Raw genomic sequence first — 19,276 nt, forward strand, 5'->3', positions numbered from 1 at the left:
CCCCGGGCGCGGCGTGCCTGGCCGAAGGAGCCGCGGCTGGATGCGCGCCCCGGGGGGCTCTGGGCTCCCGCGGGGGGCGCCCCGGCCGCTCCGGTGCGCCTCCAGACTGCGGGCGCGGCGACCGCCGAGCGGAGAGCAGCTCCCGCCGGCCCCTTGCCCCCCCCCCCCCCCCCGCCGCCCCCCCCCCCCCCCCCCCCGTTAACATCCCCCCCCCCCCCCCCCCTTTCCTTCCTCGGCCCCGCGCGCTCGCTAGCTCGCTCCTCGCCTCGCTCTCCCCTTTAAACGCCCACTTCGGATGGGGAAAGAAGACAACTTGAAGTCAAGTTGCAATTAACTTCCGCGGCAGCCGCAGCTCCGGCGGCGGCGGCGGCACCAGAGGCAGAAGCCGCCGCCTCGGAAGTCCGACGCCGGCGCGCCCGCCCGGGGAGCTGTTCCTGGTCGCGGGCCCGCACTCGACAGCCACCGCCGCCCCCAGCGCCCATGCCTGAGTGAGTTCTGCTCCTTTGCCTCTCTTTTTCCCCCCCATTCTTGCTCTTTCATGTCTGTCTCCCTTTTTTCGGAATCGATCCAAACTTCTCCGTAGCACCCACCCACGGCGCCCTTCCTGGGGCGGCGCGGCGCGGCTCCCCTCTTGTGGACCTCCGGAGGCAGGGGTCCCCGGAGCCCCTTCCCTCGTGAGCAGTCGGACCCCGGAGGGGTGGGCGGGTAGAGCGTGGGAGAGCACCCGGGATGGGGGACTTGGAGATGCCATTCATTCTCTCTCAGGGTGTGGGCACACTAACACACCTGCCCAACAAATCCTGGCTGGACAAACTCCTTCAGGTCATCAGTGTGACCCCTCTTGGAAGAGAAAAGGGGAGCCGCAAAGACCGAAGGAAGCAAACGGGAAAAGGGAAAGCAAACCTCTCTCTGTGCGCCCTGAAGCGGGGCTGGCATAAAGGTGCCCGGCGGAGTAGACTGGGGGAGTAGAAACGTTCCCCGCCGGATCGCACGTAAGCTCAGCATCCTTCCCCGGTCCATCTCCTCCTTCCTCCGCCCCCCGCCCGCGCGACCGGGTGGGAGCGGCGGCGGAGAGGGGCCTAGGAAGTTAGTGGCAACTTCTCCATCCCGGGAACACTCGAGCGCCGGGGCGCTGAAGTTGGAGCCGGGATTTTGAAAGCCGCGACTCTCCGCATTGCGAGCCCTCGCTGGCGGTCGTGAGGTCGGTGCTGAAGGGACTCCTGGAGTGAATGTAGGTTTGGAGGAGGGCTGGAGGCGGGAAGCGGTGCTGCCCTCTTAGCAGAACCGAGACATCACAGGTGCGGCCTCGAGATCCGCACCTTGTCTCCCTCCGTCGGTCCCGACCCGAGCGTGGCGGCCTTTTCCGAGCGCTTCACTGCGGGGCGGCGGAGCGTGGGTCTGGGCAACCAAGATCAGAGGGACAAAGCAGGCAGGTGTCAGGTTCGGGGAGTGACACGCGCATACGGGGGAAATGCACTGAGCAGGACTCTTGGGATGACCCCAGAAGACGGAAAGGGGCTTAGGGCTCTTGCTGGAGGTCTTGGCCCGGACCTCCACTGGGGCGTTGCAAATTTCACTTACTAGTGTCAACCACAGGATCGCCTCTCAAAGTGCCCTGCTTGGCAACTTTGACCTCTGCGCCCTTCCTCGGCGAACTTTCTCCGCGGCATTACAGATTTCCAGGCAAATATTGTAAGTCTTGGACTCTACATGGGTTGTAAAAGAGACAGGGAAAGCAGAAAGACGTCCTATTCTCAAGAGAGAACCTTTCTACCCGGACTGGCTGGGGTTCCCTGCTTGCATCCTTGGAGGCCAGGGGACCTGACTTTTCTAACAGGACAGAGGAGGTGTAAGAAATTAGTGAAAGGCGACTGGTAGGTGTCAGGTTTTGTCCCAAGCAGTCCCTGAAATCTCCAGTGTCTGTGCTACCGACGAGTAAGTCATGCCGTTGAAACTTTATTGAAATTTACACCCTATCTAAAGTGGATTTTTCTGAGACGTCAGGAATGTAAGATTGATTCTATAGTAAAACGTAGCTGCAAAAGCCAACAACAACAACAACCAAAACCGTACTTTAAGACTGGAGAAAGCCAAGGTTGAGGTGTTAGCTCTAAAACCCTTTAATCTGCTGTGTGGGACTAATGCTATGATTTAGCAGCAGTCCTTTATTTCTATTGCATATTATTTTAGTAGAACAGTAGTACATTCATATACTGGCTGCTCCAGTCTGCTGGCAAACATTAGCATTCAAGCTTACATTTTTGACAAATGTGCAGACAGGAATAGCATGAATAGGCATCTTAAATATTAACAACCTAAGCATCTGTTGTGAAACAAATTTAATATATTTACTCTGTTTTTCTCACATTGTTAGAAAAGGTTATAATAAGTGCATAATTTCAACTTTAGTTAGCAGAAGTAACTGGCTGCATCTTTCACTACCTCTCCAAGTGTTTAACACAGTCACCAGACATAAATACTTTAATTAACTTGGCTAGGCACATTATTAAATATACTTTAGACCATGTGTACACTATGTAAAATGTAACAGTTGCAATTTATATGTATCCTATTTGTGCACGTTTTAAGTGACTATGCATTTTATAAATATACCAAGCATGTTTATTCTTCATCTCCATTTGACACTTATTACTTCATATTTTTTCTAATGGAAACAATATTTTAAATGTAGGGTTGTTCAGTCACATGTAATGCATAATATGTAAACAGTAGCTATAAAATACAAAGCATTGTTAAATTTAAGTATGGCTACATGTAACACGATTATACAAGAGAAACAAAAATCACTGCTCAATTTTGTATTCCTTTCTGAATAATGAATACCAATGATGGATGAAAAAAGAACAGATAGGGATTTCCCTCCTAGAGCACTAGTGCCTTAAAATGTGTGTGGGGTAGGAGGTGGGGGGATCAAGGGGGAGAAGGGGGAAAAAAAGAGATAGAGAGAGAAGACCTAAAGAACTTCCACAAAAGTCTGAATAGTTATTTCCAGAATCAATGCATTCCTCATTTTCCCACAAGCTGAAATATGTAATAAATAATAGTTCTTTGTATGTAAAAGTATTCAAAAGGAATGCCTTTTGTTTAGTTGTGGTAGTAAATTAATATATTCTTCAGTTGATAATCTACAAAAGTCGTTCTTTTGTCTCCCAGCATCTTAAACAAGAACAACAACAAAATGAGTATTGGTTTATTTTTGCAGAGCAGTCCGTTGCCAGCTATGTGAACCTGTGATTGAATCAGCTATGGTATGCTGAGTGATGGTTAAGAAAGACTACATTAAATTAGCAAAGACTGAAGTATCTGAAGGAGACTTTCAATTATTTTTCTCATGTGACAGGTTGTGGATTGTAAATTAGGCCTAAAAGGTCAGGTGACAGGCACCTGTTCCTCATAATTATAAAAATCTTTTGGTTACAAACACTATTAAGCTAAACACAACATGGATATACAGCAGGGACTCTATAAAGCACTCTAGTGGCTTTTTTTCTGCTCTGTAAATTTCCAAGAGGGCCATACGTAGATGTGCCCCTTACACAAACAAATCATTTCTTCCAAAACGTGTTGCCTTGGATGACTCTTATATGAGTACTTGGGATTGATGAAGTATATAAAATAAATGCATATGACTGAATCAGTCTTCAGACTATGTCAAGACATGTTGTAGTTGAGTGCAAAAACATTATTTTTTAGCCCCTCTTTTTCCTTTACAATCCACTGTTTAATTATCAGAATTTGTCCATATTTTAAATAGAAACCTCCCCGAATTGCCTTCTGTCCTTTTTTAGATGAGTTCCCATTTTAAATAATGCCACGAAATATTTTACTCAACACTTGTGTATAAGGAGAGAATTAGTTGCCATAGACCGTCATAGCTTTGTGGTATAATGAAAATGGGAAGAAATCCACATTTTACATGAATGCTGTTAGGAAGGGTATCATCATTTGATCTTCAAACTTGCCACGTCTCTCAGGAGAGCTCAGTGATATTTCTATTAGAATTAAGGAGTGTGATTTGATTTTTATGAGTGGTTACTTTGAGATATTTCAGAGAGCAGAATAAGCATACATAGTGAACAGACCCAAGTAGCACAAGGTTGTGAAATATTAAAGGTGCTAGTTGTTTTTAATTAGCAAACGAGTAAGATCTTTGAGTAAATTGAGCATCGCAGATTATTAAGTTCTATATTTAAATATGTTCTTTGTCTTAGCTTTGTATAGTTTATGCTTATTATTTTAAGTATTCATTCTTAGCATTTGTGATCAGATTCCAGAATGGTCATTACTCTTGCTTTTCAAATTGATTTGGTTTTCAAACTCCAGAACTCTGGGGTGATTTTAACAAATTGGTTTACATTTTGACAGAACAGAGTTAAGTTAATTAATAGATCAGGCACGAAAAATCATCCACGGTAGGGTGTATTTTCTGGTAAAATGAAAGTTATGTTTCAGCATCATGAGCATCAGGCTTCAGTAATCTGTTCCTCGTGTGGAATGAACACTTCCTACTTCGAGCTAGCAGGCACCTACTGTTTATTTACGCTGCATTAAACTGACAGCTCAGCAATCAGAGGAAAAATATTACTTACCTTCCTGAAGTAAATACCAGTTTATAGGTTAGCGCACGTATTTATATTCCTGTCACCACTAAATAACGGCTCTGTCTCCATTTTAATATCTACCTGTACTATAATCCAGGGCTTCAGGCTCTTCCTGGTTGGGGGTAGGGGTCGAGAGGAGTTTTTCTTAATCATTTACCAGTGGCAAAACTTTAAAGCAGAGTAGTATCTTCTTATTTCTGTCGTGTGGGAACCGGTTGAAAGGCACGCTATGCACTTTTGCTTTACATACCTCAAATGTAACATCAAAACCCCCAAAGACTCTGCATGCCACTTAAAATAGTCATCTTAGGGCAACCTCAGGACCAACGCATCCAAACGCATTGAAGTGTGTGTTTGTGACACTAACTTTCTGCAAAGTTCCAACGAGATCACTTAAACTATCTGATTACTTAGAGAATAACTTTGATCAAGTGTGGTACCTCCCAAGTCTTAGATGAAATGGTTCAGTTGTTAATGGAGATCTGCCAACGTGAGGACAAAGTGGGGCTCACTGATTGATCGACTGACTGATACTGTTGGCTTTCCTCTGAAAATAGGCTTGCCCCCTTTGTCTTCTTGCTAATCTGCCACATTTAAGAGAGATTTCAACTTGGTTCTGATACTAAATGCACTTGTTGTCTTCTTTTTAAGTTAAAAGCCCCTTCTCTTTCAAGACTCCTGGAAATACTGCTCAATATACTGTGAAAGCTGAATTCCCAAACTTACGATTAACTTGTGAAAATGCTTATTTTCACTTGTGTTCTATAAGTAGCTCTTACACCATCATCTACACACGGTTGTCAATCTCTAATCATATATTCCATTGACATCAGAGCAGAATGTGGTCTTAATACAGCATATAAATCAAATCTGTTACACAAGGTTCTTCTTCTTCACTATACCAAAGAAAAAGTGTCTACTATGGTAATTTATATCTCATTCCTAAGTGCTATTCTCAATGGTTAAGTCTATTTAAACTTGATGTCTTCATAGAGTGTGATCAGCACATTAACACACATTATTTAGTACTTTTGAACTTACGCCAACAGTACCTTTTGCTGTTTATTTTTTTAAAGTCTTTTTTAAGATCAGATATTTCATTTCAGAGTAAATAGATACAGATTGTGTGTATATATATTCAGGGTGAGATTTAGTAGCAGAGCATTTCTCCAGCATATTGGCCTATTTTTATTCTTTTAAGTTACTCTGCCTCACTGCCACAGTTGTTGCTGTCTGAAGGTTCATAATAGAAATTCTAATCACCTCTTTCAGTGGACTTTCAAGGATGTAATTCAGTTTATGTGATGATCTAGTTTAGTTATGAGAGATGAAAATTAGTTAACTGGTACCCTAGCATTTATGTCCCTAGATTCTGCTGAAATTTATTCAGTCCAGTTATTTGACATTTGGTAGTGAAGTATCTTGTAATCAAAAATTAAGAGTTGGTTCAGTTTCCAGTGGAGGAAAGATCTTGCTGGATAAAACGTTTAACTGTGCAATATTTTATTACACTCATCACTCATTTTAGAGCCCGCTCATTTTTGCACAAATTTTTGAGGACCTTGGGGTGCAGGCTCCCCAAATGAAGCTGAAAACACTCACAGAAGGAGATGTCAGGCTGCACCTGGTCGTGCCTTTACTAGAATGTCTGTGGACCTGCATCAGCCCCCCTCCTCTGCACCCCTTCCTCCCCCTAGGTGTGCAGGAAGTGGAGGGCGTTGTGCTGGGTGAAGTGGGTGGACTCTACCCAGAGCTATGACCTGATTTGTGACGCACCCTCAGAACTGCAGTCATGGTCCAGCTGCTTCTCAGGCAACTGGTAACACCTCATTTGGGGATGCTTCTGCCCTGCTAGCAGTGCCAGAGAGAACTTCGTCATTGTCACCTCATCAAAGACTACTTTTTGTGAGCTCTCCCATAGGGCTAGATTTGGAGAGCAGCCTCTGATATTTGGAGGGTAAGTGCCAAAAAAGTTCCTATCAGTTCCATATGGAGAATCAGGGCTACAGCCACAGGGGGAGACGGGGGCAGGTAGTGTTTGGGGGAGATCTCTGTGTTGGGATGTTGCTTTTTCTCAGCTAGCGATGATTTGGGACCAGATACCAACAAAAATTCTTCAATGGGCATTCTTCTTTGGGTGGTGAAATATGGTAGGAGGCTCCCAGGAGACATTAGTATAGACCTTCTTTCCTTGAGATATTTAAAGAAAAGGTAGTAATCTGTGTGAGAGGGAATTCTTTACATGCTATTTTCCAGGAAGCCAGGCATACAGTGGAGTTGATTGCTGGAGGTTCCTTTCTAGTCTTACTCAATGGTTTCTGATATGCCGTTAAGAGCATATAAATGACAATTTGGCCTTTTAATGTTTGTAACGATAAGGACTTTAAGGTAAAAGCGGTTTTATGGTATAAATATTTTATTGTGATAATTATTGTAAATAAAATAGAATCTAGTATATGCAGATATCTTTTGAAATGGAGATAGTCTTGAATAGAGCGTATCCATAATTAGCTGTTTGATGTTGAATGCAATTGAGTTTTCCTGTTCCAGTGAACCAGACGATGGAAATCACTGGGGATTAACAACAGGACTATGGGATTCTTGAAATAGCAAACCTTGCCCCATTCACTGATAAACACATTTTATCAGTGAATGAAGAACTAAATTAAAACGCTTACAGTGTTCAATTTTAGCAGAATATATAGAATTGAGAAAATAAACCAGGTGTTTTCCCACTGTCTTTCCACCAACTGAGATGATGCCTGGATGTCCTGCTTCATGTTAGACAGATTTCTCCAGACTGTGAAAGGAAAGAACAACGTTTTAATAGCTGTTATCTAAGAAAAATCTTAAAGGTGGGCTCTCTTTGGCGTGGTTTAAGAGGACTCAAAAACAATTTAGAATGTTATCTTAAAAGTTAAAAAAAATGACAGTCTTACTTTGTATGGAGTCATTGTATGTTAATAATACTGTATGCTTATTAGTGTTATTAGAGCAGTAGACAGTTAATTACAGCCTTTTCTGAGACATGTTAACTGTATATTAACAGTCACGTTAAAAAAGAATGATGTACACTCTTGCATGCAAGTTACTGCTTGCTAGACTCCTTTAACAATATTCCTTTAGAACGTATGGAGTCAGATTTTTCATCCAGAATCATCAGATTGTCTTCTACCACACTTAATTTTAAAACTTTTCACAGGATATAAAATTTTCTTCTTTTTTTTTTTTCTTTTTTTTTTGTCTTTCCTCCTTTCTTTGAAATTGTTACTGACTTGGTCACTTTTGCCAGTGGCATTAGAATTTGTTGTCCTTCTGCAGCTTTATATTTCCCACATTGTATTTTGAGACGCCTACATTCTCTTGTACTCTGGTGACTTTGGCCAACCAAAGCCATTAAAAGCTTCTGGAGTTGATTTAACACCTCTTCATACTTCCTTTTGGAGAATGATTTTAGTCACTGTTTCTTTAGCCAAGTTATGTTTGCTTACGATTCTCTATAACCTGATATTTAAGATACATTGGAGCAATTGATCACAGAGATACGTCTAAGCCTATTTCATGTTCCAGACGTCAACCCTGGGTTTTCCTTTGGCTTCTGGCATGGCACAACAAAAGTGACCGCACTAGAATTTAAAGCTAGACTTAGCTTTACTTAGACGATGCTACCAAGTTGGTTAACTGTTTGAATTCCCTGGTTAATTTGGGTATGCAGACCTTGTAACCTTGTAATATGTAACATTTCAAAGTACACTAATATTCTCACTTTATGGATTTTTAGGTGCTGCTGTTATTTATTTCTACAAGGCATTAAAAGACCACAAAAAAGAAATTCAGTGTAAGATACATGTCTGTGTTCTATAAAACAGGAGAAACTTCATAGCATCCTTTGTCTTTTGTAGTGAGCGCTCATTAAAGATTTGCTAAACTAATAATCAAATGGTGAATTTGGCTTGGGCCGATAATGATTTAATGGGAAAAGAGACTTTTTTCCTCTAATTTTCTGTTTTTGCTGGGGTTATCTGAACACTTAATCTCCACATGTCCCAGTTTTGTGGATAATTGAATGTGTTTCTTCTTTAACTATGTGCTGTCATTGTTTGACAATAGCAGCCGGGTCTATTTTACCCTCATCATCTGACCTTCAGGATTAGGTGACAAATCCCAGTGTAGGTCCATGGTCCTTTGGTGTTTGGTGTAGTAACGAACTGTACTGAAGTCAACACAGACCTGGGTGCAGGCAGGTCACCCGTGTAATGGTCTTTGTGATATCGTGTAACCAAAAATACTACAGACTTCTGGTCCACGACTGATTGACCTGTACCTGTTCTTTACTAAAACGATTTTTTTTTTTCTGGATCCCATTGAGTAAATATTTGTCATAATTATTGCATGAAAAGAAAATTTTCACTGTAGCTATATACACTGTTTAAAAATATTTTAAGATTTAGGGTACTTATTTTAACAAAGATTTCACTCCATTCCTTAGAATTCATGCTAGAGTTGCACTAGGATTGCGTTAGCCGCATCTAAAACGTTCTGAAAAGTTCTTTGAGAGTTATCTAAAAAAAGACTCCTGCTTTTTAAATTTATTTTCTTTTTGAAACGTGTATGGAGCTGTTTGCAGGCCAGTCCTCTTTAGTTCCACAAAAGGAAGTATTCCTCAAGCGGTGCACTGCTGTGTGACCTATTACATTATCATGCACATTCTGTCTCTTTAAAAACAGTCTCCTCTATTTGCCCTATTAATTGTTGATATGTTGCCATCCACGAGACAAAAATTAGAGCTGTAATTAAATAATCATGTGATGCTCCTTAGTGCCAGTGAGAGCAAACTCATTTTTCCAGGCCCTGATGGTCACTGATTATTGTATTACTACTGGCTTGCTTTATTTTTTTTAATGATTCTCTATCTGTAGATTACCTAACTACTGTCCTTCTTTTCAAAATCAAAGAAAGTAGAGAACATTCAGCCAGTTAATTGGCTAGAGGTCCTCAGGGAAGTGAGGTAGACATACCTTACTTTTTTGCTTTTGGTCACCTGGTAGGTTCTTTGGGGAGGCTACATCAGTGGTGTGGTTGCCTGCCATTTAATTTACACTGGTGTTTTGGCTGGGATGGAGGCATATGGGGAATGCCAGGAGAATTACAAAAGGAGCCGGGTATTAAAATTCAGAAATGATTAAAATTGAAATAAAAGGATGCTGCTTCTTTGCCAGTACTCTGGCAGTCATAATGACACATAGAGATTAGTTTCCACCTTCATCTTTTCCTTCTTTCTCATTTCCTCTTGTTTATTGTTGACACATTTTCCTTCTGTCTGTCTCCCGTCTCTGTATCTTTTTGCACCATTATGCATTCCTACTTCTCCCTCTTTCCTTAAGCATGGAGAAGCCTACTTAACCTTATTATAACAATAACAGAATAGGCTATTAATATTTAATATGCACATGATTAAAATTTCTCTCCCTTAAACATAGGTCAGCTGTATTATTATTAACCGGCATGTAATTTTTCATTTAAAATATTCTTATTCTGCCCTTGCTGTTTCTAAAATGTAGTCTACTTTAGTAGTGATTTAATACCTAATGTTTAGAAAACTGTGGTCGGCTAGTGAGAAAAGAACTTACCAGTCATGGATAATCAATTATGCATGAATTCAAATGTAACAGATGGAATCTGGTGAGTTAAAGTTTCTCTTTGCCTTAGTGGGTTTTTTTTCTTATTTGTTTGTTTGACACCTGTCTCTTACATAGAGATAAACATCTAATGTAGGGTGTGATAAATTTCCTTATATCTTTATGTTCTCTTTAAAGTGAACTTGGTTTTTTTTTTTGTTTTTTTTTTTAGTTACATTTGAGGGCAGAGAATTTTTTATGTGGTCTAAAAGATGATCAGATTCTTTTCTATCACTTTATAGATGCAGAACCCGATTCTGCTTGACTGAGGAAGGGTCGCTGAGCGGGCTAGTAAAGGAAAAAGCGAGACCCAAATCTCGGTTCCTTACCTTTTCTCTGCTATTCTTCCCGCTATGTCATTTTTCCTCTTTTGTAGGAGTTACACTATCTCTGGGTTTTAAACATTTTCTGATGAAAAGTGTGGTAGTTGTGTTAAATTACATAGTGTCCTATGGTGAACAAATGTTATCTGTGAACATGTATGATGTTACGATCTATGTATATCAGATACATGTATTCATACTTGGATGTTGGCCAAACAGTTGGCTTTCCCAAATCTACTGAGAATGTCCCAAGATTTGGTTTATATCCTAAACTGTGGCATGTGCCGGCCGCGAAGATGCCTTTTCATTTGCTTGCAGTATTGTAAATGCTTAGTGACAAAACCCCTTTGTGCAAAGTGAACTCAGAAGTTATTTTTGAGAGCCTTGTTACTTCCATGGAGAGATAAGTTTAATCTTCATTAAATATAATTTGAATATGTGTTTTTTTTTCCAGTGGTAGAAATAACAGAATAGTGGGTATTGTCCATTTTTAAAGCAGTGCAGTCTCAAAACAGTTACAAGCTGGTCCCCATCAAAATTTTTCATAAGTATGCTGTTTGTTTGTCTCCCAAGGGTGGGTGGGTGTGTGTGTGTGTGTGTGTGTGTGTGTGTGTGTGTGTATAAAACACAAATGAAAATAGTCTTTACAGAATAAATAAAAATAAATGATTAAAAAATAGCCTCCAGGCTCACTAGTTCTGTGTTTAAAGTTATGCTGTAGCATTATTTATCAACTTTTTGCTTCGTATCAGCTGGAAATTTGCATGTATATTTATAGTCCATTTAGTTATCTAATGAATTAAATTCCACAATCAACACACGAGTTAAGCAAGAGGCAACTACAAAATAGGTAACTGGATGTGCCCTCGCAATAGCTGTACTGTGCAACTATTTTTAAGTATTTTATTTATGATTTTATACATAATAAACATGTCATTTTAATTTGGCTTCACTGTGTATTCATATTTCCCTAGTCATGCATCCATCAGAAAAATACCTATGTGTAGGTATGAACTGCAGTAAGACCTAAGTTTTACATGAATTTCTAATACATTAAAAATCCCATCATTAATATAAAAATCCCTAATATAAAATCAGAACAGATGATAGGAAACAGAATATAGGACAGTATTTTAGAGAAAAAGATGATATTATGCATTATTGCATGCAGAGGTCAATACTTTAATCCTAATTAGTATCACTAAAAAGTGACTGATAGAATTAAATTTGAAAGCCTTCTGGGCTCTTTATAACCAAAAGGTTCTTTTCTTTTATTGAAAAAAATGTAGAATCTAAAGTCTTTATACAGAGACAGTTTACAAATTATTACATTGACTGCATTTATACTGTTGCCATACATGTGTGACTGTGCATGCAAGTGTTCAACACTCTTAAGTGCTCTTTAATTGGGAGCAGCTAGTATTTCATGAGTATAGTTCATTTTTATTCATTTGAAAACATCCAAAAAGAGTTTTTGGACTTACAGTACTCTTACTTGTTTGGTTTTGTCTATGTTTCTTTCTCTGCTGTTGCTAACGTGCCATCGTATAGAATAAAATCTGAAAAGAGAACCATTTTCTTGCATCAGAGGACCATCAAATTACCTACTTCGGGTGGGATCTTGGTCTCTAATTACCAATCCATGTTAATTATCCTTGGGTCAGGTATTCATCATATGAATTAATTATCGAGCATAGACTGGACTGTGGCTGTTGGCGGGTAAGGACAAAGCAGTGGAAGGTTGGCGGTGAGGGGAGGTCTGTTCGATAGGTTGAAGCTCATTGGTTTTCTGCTTGGCATGATACTTTGATGATAATACATATCTGCCAATTTCAGGAATATATGTTTTCCTTTAGTTTTTTGTTTTTATTTTGTTGGAGTAAAAGATATATAACACAAATATTCCATCTTGACAGTCGTTAAGTGTACAATTCAGTGGCATTAATTACATCCACACTCCTGTGCAACCATCACCACAGTCTGCTTCCAAATCTTCTCCCTCATCCCAAATAGAATGCACTTTAGTTTTTCTATTAAACTTTGCCTTTGCTGCTGCAACAAATTTCAAGCGTTATAGCGGTATTTAGTCATTGTCCAGGTGTGATGCAGTTGTTCCTGGTTTTCTTTCCTGATGGACAGCCCCTCTCCAGTGCCCTGTGGCAGTGGGAATGGCAGGACAGGATCAGATGTTGCCTTTGGCTGATACTCCCAGAAACAATCTGGACAACGATTCAGGTCCATTGTAACCTCAAACCGTTCCTCCCTCCAATTAAACCAGGAAACTCGAGCAATAACATTCACATCACTAAGAAGATTTGGTTGATATGTCTTGGCTGAAGGTTGACTGGGAACGGTTGCTGTTTGACTTCACTGGGATTAAAATCCCTTGAACTTCCCAAGGGTACTGCAGGGGCTGTGACGCCCCGCCACTAGCTCCTTGGCAGGGACAACGCGAATCCTTCGGTTCTGCTTAAGTGCAGGACTTAGTCTGGAAGCAAGCAGAACAGTTTTCAGCTGTTCAAGGGGAAACCCACTCCAGGTTGAAGTTTTCAGGGAGAAAAATTCATGCTCATCTATGTTGAAAAGGACTTAGAGGAAACTGGGATGGTTCTGGCTCCAGTAAATAATAGACTGGTTTTCGAGTTTAACTTCCACGTGTAATTTTGTGGTTAGTCATTTATGTCCATAATGATAAATCATATACCTGCACAGGATTTCTGGCACCTCAGTAAATCTCAGGCAAGTGCCCAAATGCTAATTCATCCTGGTTCCTCAATCACCATGACTATTTCACCCAATCAGTGGTCTAACAGCTTGCGCCCACCTTTTTTTTGTTTGAAACAAGTAGCTTGCCTGCACATACATTCCCTAAACTGTGGGGCAAGTGCTGGCTCCTAGAACAGCCTTGACTTTTCCAAGTGACCTGAGGATTGGGTTGAAAACTTCACTTTGAAGATGTCCTAGCAGGTTTATTTGACTTCCTATCTCCAAAACATTACCTTATCCAGCGAATGCCAAAGCTGGCTATACACGGGAATCACCTTGAGGAGCTCTAAACAACCAAGTGCCTGGCTCCCACTCTCAGCCATTCTGATTTTTTTTGCAGTGGGGTGCAGCCTGGCCATCTGGATTGTTGAAGGAGCTCCTTAGGTCATGTTAATGTGCAGCAAATTTGGGAAGCCACTGAGCTAACTTCTGATCCTGGCACCTGGCTTTACCTCCTGACTTTGCAAGAATCTTCCTAAGATTCTTCTGAGTACTGTCTCATAAGAACAGTTCTTGGATTCCTTTTCCTGTGATGACACTGTGAGAGACTCCAGGAATACAGACCCAAGTAGACCCTCAGAATGCTTAACGACTTGCAGTTCGGAGGAGCAGACAGGTAGAAACAGAATGTTGCACTGAAGGACAGGTAGTGTGCCGGAACATCAAAGGAAAAAACTAACAGCTGGAAAGAGGCTTCAGACAGAAGCGATGCCATCAAGCTGGCAGAAGGGAGGTCCCCAGGTGAGAAGGGGGAGGAAGGGCACTCCAGAAGCAATGGGAGAATGAGGTAACCTGAAACTGTAAGTACTTTGGTGGTGATATCAACACTGGAGGACTCAACAGCAATGACAAGAATCCCTCTCCCTACTCAATTTTGGATGTGAGTCTAGATAGAGATACCAATCTTGATGGAATTATTACCGTGGAGCCTTGTCAAGGTTATGATCCATACCGGCATCTATGAAAGGAAAGGTAGCTTTAAAAAATTTTTGTTCGATCAGTTCTTGTTAAGAAAGGTAGTATTTCTGGGTAAAAGGTCCAGATATCCTGTCAAGCTCTAGAAGCCATCTACAATGGCTGTTCATTTCCCTTATCCAGCACTCCCCAAACTGGCTTAAGCATTGCCTTTTCTTTGCTCAGTCTTAATAATGACCCTTGTCTATTAAGACCATATCCCAAGCTACCAGTGGGTATTTACATCTGCCCCAAGGTAATCAGGAAATAACTTTTGATCACTATCAGTCTGGCTATAACTGAAACCTCACTTATTAGGGAAAAAACAAAAACAAAAAACCTTAAGCCCCATGTTTAGAGTTCATTATCATTTCTCTTTTATCTCTCCTGAAACATAGTCAAGCCTTTTGCTATTGTTTCCTGCAGTACACCATTATTTGTTTGGTATCTGGAAGCCCTCCCAGTTTGAGTAGGTATCTACTTTAAAGCTTCCAAAAGAGCCATTTCTAATGGCAACTATGCTTATTTAATTCTGGGGTGGGAATGAGGGTGGGAAATGACTCTGTGGTTTTTAACTTCACCTGTGAGCTATTTAAATGTTCATGGAAAGCAGCATTTGGGGTAAATGCATATTATTCCAAATGTACTACAGGACCCTTTCAGATACAGACATGCCTAGAAAGTTGTCTTAAATTTGTGTGCAGCGGCACACAAGCCTCATTTCCATGCAACTTTATAGATCTATGGGCTAATTCTAAAATGGAAAATGATTTCAATTTGGACATCATTAGAATGTCTGAAAGCCATTCAGCACCTCTAAGACTCTTCCTGGCTAGGTCCTGGATTTACTTCACTGTCTTTTATAGAAGTTCTCTAGATAAGTGCTGTCCAAGAGAACTTTCTGCAGGGGTGGAAGTCTTCTGTAAACTACGTTGCCCAGCACAATGGCCACTAGCCACGTGAGGCTATTGAACATTTGAATCGTGACTGAGGATCTCAATTGTAAATTTTATTTAATTTCAGTGAATTCAAATATAAATGTTGTAGCCACTTTCTCCACAGTTCCCTCCTCCTCACTTCTGCGAACTCTAAAAGGAACTGTCATTGCATTTAGCAGGGGAGGCTGGTGGCAGGTGACACTGAGCTTTTTGCTCTCAATTATTTATTCATAATGTAAATACTCCAAGGACAGTGTATGAATTCCTGGTAATATGGCAATGGGCAAGACCGTCTCTGCTCTCATAAGGCTTACAGTCTGGTATGCAAAACATTTATTAAGTCAATAATTGTTAATTGATTAAGACTGCAATGACTTTCAGAAAGGAGCAATGCAAGAAGCTTTGAGGAATGGAGGCCATACCTTCTTGTGAGACTAGTGAGAAAGCTCAGTCGGAGTTCCATTTATTCACCAAGCAAGAAGAGCGTGACCTCCCCTTCCCCAAGTTCAAGGCTGGACCCCAGGCTCAGAGTAGGGCAGCTAACATGTGTCATACCATGACCTCCAAAGATGTGAGGTCTGTTTGATTGAGCTGCATGCATCCGCATACTGCAAACTTCTGAACTTGACCAAGTAGATTCTCTCCTAAATTGTGCAGTTGTGATGATGTCAGTCACAGATAAGATGTGAGAAGAAGGGTGCAAATGTTTACAGGATATTGCATTTCCTCTCCAATATATGTTTTGACAAAGTTGTGTGAGTTCCAGCCCCAGCTTTTTCCTCTCTGCTCTTACAAATTTGTATTTGGTCCATTCAAGAAACGATGTGGAAATCAGTCCTGACATTTCAGACAGACAAAATGAGACACATGACAGCAAAACATATGGCTCCAATAGACATCCTTATATGGCCAACACAGACCATATTCCCAGAAATTCATATATGGAAAACACCACCTGCAGCTAAAGCCAAAAAACAAAGAGTTGACACGATAAAAAGAGCAATATGCTACGTAAATTGTGCTGCTCGAAGAGTGTAGAGAGATAGCCAACTGTGTTTGAATTTAAAAAGATGAAAAAACAAAACAAAACATGTCCTTAGAAAGTGCTATGATGGTAAGCACTGCTTTGCTAACAGTCACTGGTGGAGTTGCCATATCTTAAAAGCGTTCAGATTCTAAATGCTTTCTCTGTTTATTACAAATGTATGTGCTATTCAGAACTCTGAATGTGTTTTAATGCTTTCGGATATCTGCCTGCATATTTATCTTAATATGGTGCCATCTGAAATATGCACTAGTCCTTTCATTATTAAGTTTTTTTAAAAAAAATCTTGTCTTTTACAATACTGTATCTTTGCTACCTTTGTGTAGCCAGTTTGAATGCCTTCTCATGTGATAAAAAAAAAGATGCAATGTGTTTTAACCATATATCCACGTGTTAAATAATAGTTCATGTATTTGACTTGTGATCTTTCATGTTCCTGAGGTTTTATATTTTGAGAGCTTAATTTATAAAGTTTACTTTAACTTTTTTTTTTGCAATACTTGCATCTTTATTGACAAATATTAGATGCCTGTATGGAATAAATTGATGTTTTTCTCCCCTCCACCATAATTGTTTATCCTCACCTACACCTAGGAAGGTGGTATTTTCCTAATTATATTTTTTTCTTCTTTATTTCAACCTGGGTTTACACTGGCCAACGCTCAGTGGTTATAATGAGTATTCTAAAGAGGGAGAGAATATATAGTAAGTAAGCTCATTAACGTACTATATACCATTGGAGGGCATAAGCTTTTGTGTGTCATTTTACTTATGTCATTTCTTATACAGTTCTGAAATAAAGAATGTACTTGAGGGAAAATTAGTATATACATATGTCATTAATATATACATAATGATACTATATCGGTATTCTTTGTAATGAAGTCATTGTTAGATGTCACTATCCTCATTTATTTTATCATTTTCCAAGGCCATGTCTATCCTTATTACACACTTAGGTTGTGTTTAAGAATTAGCTTGTAATTCCTAGTTAAAAGGTGCCATTCAGATTTAAAGACCGCTATTTTAATTCCCACATTACATTAGTATTGGCCAAATCATTAGGAGACTAAGGCAATCAGGATCTTTTTGTCTTATTTATTTGTGTAAATGATAGGATAAACATATTTACAGTATTTTATTCCATTGTGTCCTAATGTTTTCAGTAACCCTTTTTTAGGCTTTTCTCTGCTCAAATTTTGTATTCCAACAACTTTCATTCCCTTTTTTCTTTTTCTTTTTTTTCTAAAAATATTTAACTTGAGGTGAAGTTGCACGGATAAATTTTGTTTTGTAGTCCATTATAATTTTTCTATTTTTTAAAATTTTGCTCCCCTGGAAGTTTGCACAGCGTGATACTAGAATGCACTGTTCCTGCTGAAATCCAAGCAGGTTTCAGGGAAACATGTCAGGCATCACCAGTTTGAAGCAACTATTAAAATCTACATCTTGGAAATTCCTAATTTAACCTACCATTGCAAAAATCACTGTCATAGAGATAATTGATGATAACCGGTTATCTGTGTTTTTCTTTTTAATACCTTTCTGAAATAAGCTTAAGCTCTTCCACCCACAATACCAACTCAGACACCAGTGCTACATTTTTGCCACGTTTGTATTTTTCCTTATTGATTGTATTTCTTATACTTCAATTACAAAATCCTCCTCCATATTTCCCCACCTTTCAGCTTTTAAAAATGTGACATCATGTGGGCTTTTTTGGTAAAGATTGCCTTATATTTATTTTCTTGCTTTCAGTGTTGTGTTTTGTGTTTTATTATTACACGTTCTTCCTTTTGCTCAAGGATTGGGTTTATATGTGCCAAGATTCACGGTTGCCTTCCTCGATTTTGACTAACCTTTCCGGTTTGTGGGTGAAACTTGGGTGCCATTAGAGTGATATATTTTCATTGTGTTTCTCCTAAACTTGTTCTCCCCAGGAGGCCATTATTTCCTATACTTTATCTTCTGCTTTACCTTCTGCTTTTCTTAGATTTCTAATGTAAACAGTGTCTCTAAGAGTGTATTGGTAGCTTTAAAGAGCTTAATTTGCATATTTCCCTCTTATCTCAGTACTTGTGCTAACTTGTTGCTTTTTTTATGTGTAACAAAATGTTTATCTGACCGATTTTTCTCTTTTCCCTACTAGTGTACTCTGAAAAATAATTCTTACAACATTTTTTGGTTTTGTTTAATGATTAACTGCCTTCAGGGTTCTAAGATGTTAGTATTGAAACCCAAGCGATAAACGCTGCATCTTTGTTTTGAATGAGATGGTAATGTTCTTCATTTTTATAGGAACTATATTTAATAGATTATCTAAATAAGAGGATCATACTTCTGTGCTAATGACCATTAATCTAACCGGGTAATTTACCCTAGATTACACAAGTATTTATTGCTACGACAGATGTATTTACCCATCCAAACTTTTCTTTTACTCGTCGTGAATTAAGAACGGTGGCATCTTCTCCTTTGTGATAACAAGTCAGATCTCTTTCAAGTGACCCAAATTGTGGCTCAGCCTCTATGGGCCACGTATTTCTTCCTCCAACGTGTTTTATGGCTCAGAAGTGAGGGGAGTTTTGAACCTACCCCTGACTAGATACAGAACGCTCTTACTCATCTTTTTTTTTTTTTTTTTTTTAATGTTGGCTCTCAATAGTTTGGGATTCATCCTCCTTTGAGGATAAATATTCGCGAGAGCTTTCTTTTCAAGGCTCCCGGCCTTTATTCCTGTGCAAACGTTTCTGCACCCTCGGCGCTTCTCCGCAGAGATCTACCTCCAATTGTCTGTCCCCTTCAGCCACTTCTGAAGTCCCCCTACCTCTGTACTCCGTGCCCGTCACCTGTACGCCCGAGCCCCTCTCCCGCGGGGCCTTTGCGCCCTCCCCGCCTCGCCTGTCCCCCGGGTGCCCGCCCGCGACGCTCCCGACCTACTCCCTTCTGA

General features: G+C 40.1%; 1 protein-coding gene across 4 annotated transcripts in view; it reads left to right on the plus strand.

Annotated features, from left to right (window-relative positions):
- The first annotated feature begins 288 nt into the window (after nucleotides 1-288).
- Nucleotides 289-19,276, plus strand: part of SATB1 (SATB homeobox 1) — a 102,157-nt gene continuing 83,169 nt past the window's right edge. Inside the window, exon 1 of one of the 4 annotated variants that reach the window (XM_040480100.1) lies at nucleotides 289-488. The gene's annotated coding sequence lies outside the window, so the exon portion shown is untranslated. Of the gene's footprint in view, nucleotides 489-802; nucleotides 993-1,176; nucleotides 1,202-6,444; nucleotides 6,580-19,276 lie in introns of those variants that run through there. The other 3 variants (XM_040480101.1, XM_040480102.1, XM_040480099.1) reach the window with 3 other exon arrangements.

This window comes from Herpailurus yagouaroundi, unplaced genomic scaffold (assembly GCF_014898765.1).
Source record: "Herpailurus yagouaroundi ecotype Mexico unplaced genomic scaffold, PumYag 159, whole genome shotgun sequence".
Classification (NCBI taxonomy): Eukaryota; Metazoa; Chordata; class Mammalia; order Carnivora; family Felidae; genus Herpailurus; species Herpailurus yagouaroundi.